The sequence below is a fragment of the Hyaena hyaena genome, unplaced genomic scaffold (assembly GCF_003009895.1).
Source record: "Hyaena hyaena isolate Hyena2069 unplaced genomic scaffold, ASM300989v1 scaffold_347, whole genome shotgun sequence".
Classification (NCBI taxonomy): Eukaryota; Metazoa; Chordata; class Mammalia; order Carnivora; family Hyaenidae; genus Hyaena; species Hyaena hyaena.
In genome coordinates this window covers 1,610,049-1,616,093 of record NW_024080979.1, presented here as the reverse complement: position 1 = coordinate 1,616,093, position 6,045 = coordinate 1,610,049, and the positions used below count along the sequence as shown (strand labels likewise).

At 40.8% G+C, this 6,045-nt stretch overlaps 1 pseudogene; it reads left to right on the top strand.

Annotated features, from left to right (window-relative positions):
* The first annotated feature begins 3,150 nt into the window (after positions 1-3,150).
* On the top strand, positions 3,151-5,792 carry LOC120243575 (annotated as a pseudogene).
* Positions 5,793-6,045: the final 253 nt, after the last annotated feature.

Below are 6,045 nucleotides of genomic sequence, written 5' to 3'. Positions count from 1 at the left end.
AGCTGGGTGGCTCAGTTGGTTGAGTTTCTGACTCTTGATTTCAGCTCAGGTCATGATCTCACGGTTCATGGGATCTAGCCCTGAGTCAGGCTCTGTGCTGACAGCATAGAACCTGCTTAAGATTTTCTCTCTTCCTCTCTCTCACTCTTTCTCTCTCTTTCTTGAATAAACATTTTAAAAAATGGACCCAGGGGCACCTGGTTAAGTGCCCTGGCTTAAGTCGGTTAAGCTGCTGACTTAGGCTCAGGTTATGATCTAACGTTTCATGAGTTCGAGCCCAACGTCAGTCTCTTAACCTGCTTAAGCCTGGAGCCTGCTTCAGATTCTCTTTCTCCCTTTCTCTCTGCTTCTCCCCTGCTCATACTCTGTCTCTCTCTCTCTTTTTCAAAAATAAACATTAAAAAAAAACTTTTTAAAAATGGACCCAGTAATACCTGGCCCCATAGTGCAGTGAGGACATAAATTACAGTGTTATTATGCTTGACAGGTAAAAGATATTCAATGAATGTTAATTCCTTGCCCTTCTACTACATGCAAGATGTTGAAGGAAGAAATGAAACATAAAATACAGCTTCTTTCAAAATGCTGAAGGTAATTAGAGTAACATTTATGAACAGGGATTGAAAATTCAGATGCCTACAGGGGCCAGGTAGATAAATAAATCGACAAAGCAAAGCAAGCTGGGTTAGGGAGCTAATAGAAAGTAATGGGCACCCTGGAGCCCTAGAAAGCCCATGTCCTGTCTAAAGAGAATAAACAGCCACTACTCAGTTCTGGTCATTCATCAAATATGTAGTAAATCCCTACTGTGTGCCAGGAACTGTTCTAAACCCTGAGAAGATACTGATAAACCAGACAAAAAAGGTCCCTGCTCTCATAGGTCTTCTATTCTAGTAGGAAAAGAGACCATAAGCAGGAAACTATCAACTAAGAATCAGTGCCCTTGAGAGAACTAACACGTGGTGATGTGGTGGAGAAATGGAGAGGCTGATCAAGGAAGGCAGTTATGTGCCCATTTCTCCACATCCTCGCCAGATTCTGTAGTCTCCTGATTTGTTCATTTTAGCCACTCTGCCCAGCATGAGGTGGTTGCTAGGAGAGAAAACCCCATTAAAGACCACAGCAACACCCCTGAACTCACTTAAGCCTCCGAGGGTGGACACTGCTCCAGTGGTCGCATCTCCCTATCAAAGAAGAGATTCAGACAGGTACTGTGGGCTCTGTGCAGCCTGGGTTAACAACCCTCTGATGGCCCAGCAACATTATGATGGCAAGAAACACAAAAAGAATGCAGCAAGAGTTGCTTTATTAGGACAACTTGGGACAACTCTGGATATGGGGGAACTAAGAGGTCTGAGGCACAATTACTGATGTACCATCTGCCGTGTCTCTCTAAACTCCATAGAACAGTATCAGGCCCATCTGAAAGGATCTAAACACCAGACCAAGTAGGTACTTTCATTCTTTCAATCTTCGGGCCTTTTGTATATAATTTATAACATGGTGAAAAAAGGCTAAACATTTTACTTATTTCAAAATAAGTCAATAGAAACGACATCTCTCTTTGTCTCCAAATTTCCCTTGCTTTTTATGTTGAAGCTTCTAGGGTCTACCTAGTACAACTTAAAGAATGGCTTCTTCTTTTTTGGCACAAGTAATTACAGGCATTACTGTTTGCTTGTTTTCTTTCTTAAATTTTTCAAGAACAGTTCAGCATATGTTCACAAATTTCAGGAAACTTTTAGAGATATATACTAAGTGTGTTTCTGAATAAACAATTTTATCTGTGAAAAAAATACCTTTAGGTATTTTCATTTCCTCCTTGTAGAACAGCACCATGCTTCAGGGAAAAAGGGCTTGTCTTCAGCTCCCAGACAGGGTCTGACTTGTCTCCCATCTCTCTGATAATAATTGGTGTAGGAACTCAGGCCTGAGATGACCAGCCATTCCTGGACAAAAAAAAAATGTTTCAGAAAGTGGCTTATGACTCAGTGCAAGTAAAGGGGATAGGACTGGATGTTTGCTGGGGGAATTTGGAAAAGAGAAAGCCATTGAAAAAGATGGCTCCCCTTTTGCTGTGTACATTGTCTTGGCAGACTGTGGCAGCCTTCTCATTACCAGCTCAAGCATGAAGCCAACAGAAAAAGGGAGCCATAAAAGAATTCAAGGAAGAACTAGCCTGGGTCCTGATTAGTCTGTTCTATTTGTGTCATTTAAACTTTGTTGAAATGGGTTTTCTTTTCCTTATCTCCCAATCCATCCTAACTCTCACATGAACATTGATTTGTTATGTACAAATAATAATATAAGAGGATGCATCAAGAATCAAACTACTAGAATAATAAAAATACTACATTTGCAGAGTAAAAACAAAAAAATGATGAGTGACCCTGAGCATTGTTTCATGTGTCTGTTGGCCATCTGGATGTCCTCTTTGGAAAAGTGTCTCTTCATGTCTTCTGCCTATTTCTTCACTGGGTTATTTGTGTTTCAGGTGTGGAGTTTGGTGAGTTCCTTATAGACTTCGGATATTAACCCTTTATCTGATATGTCATTTGCAACAATATTTTCCCATTCCATCGGTTGTCTTTTAGTTTTGTTAATTTTTTCCTTTGCTGTGCAGAAGCTTTTTATCTTGATGAGGTCCCAATAGTTCATTTTTGTTCTTGATTCCCTTGCCTTTGGAGATGTGTTGAGTAAGAAATTGCTGTGATTGAGGTCAAAGAGGTTGTTGCCTGCTTTCTCCTCTAGGGTTTTGATGGTTTCCAGTCTCACATTTAGGCCTTTCATCCATTTTAAGATTATTTTTGTGTATGGTGTAAGAAAGTGGTCTAGTTTCATTCTTGTGCACATTGCTGTCCAACTCTCCCAGCACCATTTGTTAAAGAGACTGTCTTTTTTCCATTGGATACTCTGTCCTGCTTTGTCAAAGATCAGTTGACCATACATTTGTGGGTCTAATTCTGGGTTCTCTTTTCTATTCCATTGCTCTGTGTGTCTGTTTTTGTGCCAGTACCTTACTGTCTTGATGCTTTGTAGTAGAGGCTACAGTTTGGGATTGTGATGCCTCCCATTTTGGTTTTCTTCTTCAATATTACCTTGGCTATTTGGGGTCAAAAAGGAGGCATTTAAAGTGAGATCTGAATAAGAATGAGCCAGCCCTGTGAAGGAAGGGGGAAGATCACATGCCACACATGGGGAGCCACAAGCGTAAAGGCTCTAGGGTAGGAATAAGGTTACTGTGCTTGAAGAGGAACATGGTGGCAGAAGCCAGTGACGAGAGCTCGGCCAAGGATGAGGTGGGCCAGGATGGTTGATACTGTTTTTAAATGTGAGGAGAAGACATTTGAGGGTCTTCAGGGAGGCTGATGCAAGCTATTTTCTAATTTTAAGGATTACTCTTGGCTTCTGCCTCTAGCAGCATAAACTAGATACTCTAAAAGCCTTCCTTACATAATACTTCCAGGTCTTGCTTAAATTACAATAAGCTTATTTTTAATACACAGCTTAGCTTGCAAGAAAGTAAGACAAATCCCAAAGGCATTAAAAAAGAAGAGTAAACTGAAAACAGTGCATGAAGTGTAAGCAAATGCAGAAACCGGGGAGTGCCTGAAGAGGGAGTAGGAGGCTGAGCCTTGGGTCCCAGCAAGTGGATGAGCTAAGTTTGAGAGTCCCACCCTAAAGCAGAACACTTGAAAATGGCCACAACCTTCAACCTTCAACAAGGGCGGCCCAGGAAAAATGTTCAATGTAGCAAACAAAAGAAGCCTTGCCAAGAATTCTGTTTCCACATTAGCTCTAGATGAAGTTGGTAGGGGAAGTGGGGGAGGAGGGAGTAGGGAGGAGGCATCGTTACCCTCTGAAAATTTTAACCCATGGATATGCCCCCACCCCTAAGTCTGGAATTCAATCTTACAATCTTCGTATGGTCAAAGAAACATCAAACCAAGAAATCAAGAGTTTACCAGAGCCCTGATAGCTGGCAGATTCAAATATACATCTTTTCTGAAGGAAAGTATCTTTATTAACATAGATTTCACCAATTAATCTCAACAAACTATGCATTCACAATTTTTAATTACTAAACATGCAAATAAATAATGAGAGATAATCAGAAATCATTAAGAATAGATTTATTGCCCCACAGATTTTAGATATTCCAATTATTAGATATGTAATATAAAATAATCTTATTTTATATGTAAAAGAAATAAAGATGGCATCTAAAACATGAACAATCTGAAGTAGCCAGTAGCTATAACCAGGTAGACTTGAAGAAAAACAAACCAAAAAAAATGTCTTAGAATTGAAAAATGTAATCATTGAAATTTGGCATCTGGGTGGCTCAGTTGGTTGAGCGTCTGACTCTTGATTTTGGCTCAGGTCATGATCTTATGGTTCATGAGTTCGAGCCCTGCGTTGGGCTCTGTGCTGACAGCTCAGAGCCTGGAGCCTATTTCGGATTCTGTGTCTCTCTCTCTCTCTCTCTCTCTCTCTCTCTCACACACACACACACACACACACAAATAAACACACATTTTTTTTTTTTAAAAAAGTTCAATATAGGGGCTCCTGGATAGCTCAGTTAGTTGAGAATTCCAACTCTTACCGGCTCAGGTCACGATCCCAAGGTTGTGGATCAAGCCCCATGTCAGGCTCCTTGGTGAAACTTGCTTAAGATTCTCTCTATCTCAGGGCGCCTGGGTGGCTCAGTCGGTTAAGCGTCCGATTTCGGCTCAGGTCATGATCTCACGGTTCATGGGTTCGAGCCCCACGTTGGACTCTGTGCTGACAGCTAGCTCAGAGCCTAGAGCCTACTTCAGAGTCTTGTCTCCCTCTCTCTCTGACCCTCCCTTGCTCACTCTCTCTCTCTCTCTCTCTCAGAAATAAATAAAAGCATTAAAAAAAAAAAAGATTCTCTCTATCTCTCCCTTTGCCCCTCTGCCCCCTCCCCTACTCACACACACTCTCTTTCTCAAAAAATAAAAATATAATAATAAAAATTTTAAAGTTCAACAAAAATGACAAATTTTAAAGTGAACAATAGAACATATAGTTTCAAAAGAATGAGGGTAAGTGGAATAAGAAAACAAAGGGGGTGAAGTGTCTGGGTGGCTCAGTCAGTTGAGCACCGGACTCTTGATTTTGGCTCAAGTCATGATCCCAAGGTTGTGGGATCAAGCCCGGTGTCAGGTTCTGCACTGACAGCATGAAGCCTGCTTGGGATTCTCTTTCTCCTTCTCTTTCTCTGCCCCTCCCCGGTCACTCGTGTGCTCACTCACTCTCACTCTCTGTCTCTCTCTCCCAAATAAATAAATAAGCATTTAAAAAAGAAAACAGGGGGCAGTAGCCATGTCATTGGTAGAGGCATGGACTTGGTGGATGGTGTCTTTGGAATGGATGAAACACACTCTCAGCGGAGGCTGGGGAGCCTAGCCAAAGCCCTGGCCAATACAGTGAGAACAGACTGACCACTGCTGCTGCACGATACACAGCCCATTATGTTTTGCAATCTGTGAAACATATGGAGCCTCAAGGAAAACAAAGTCCAGCAAAGTCTGCCTTCAGTGGTGGCTGTTATAGGAATTTGGGCTTTGAACCCCTAATGACAAAATGAGAGGCAGCATTGTATTAATGCATAAGGCATAAGCCCTAATGCCCATAAAGGAAAAACAAGAGACGCTCCTCAACAAATTATGCTTTTAAATAACCCACGCAAGGGAGGATCTCCTTATATAGCAGCCAAGATCAATAAAGCTAAAGATTTACTAGAAAGTCAAGCTAAAAACTGAAGTAAATGTGTGATGAATTTAAAGTTTTTGTTAGTTATGTATACAAGTGCCAGCTTTTCATAATAAAATGCCTCAAAGCTAAAAGAGAGAGAGAGAAAAGGAGAACAAATAAAAAGTCCAACGTAAGACAGAAGGAATAAAACCAAATTAGACAACAAAATAAATAAAATCATTATATTTGTCAAAGGGATTGTGAGATCAGATTTTTAAAAACCCATCAGTATGCTACTTATTAAGAGATATATAAAGCAGG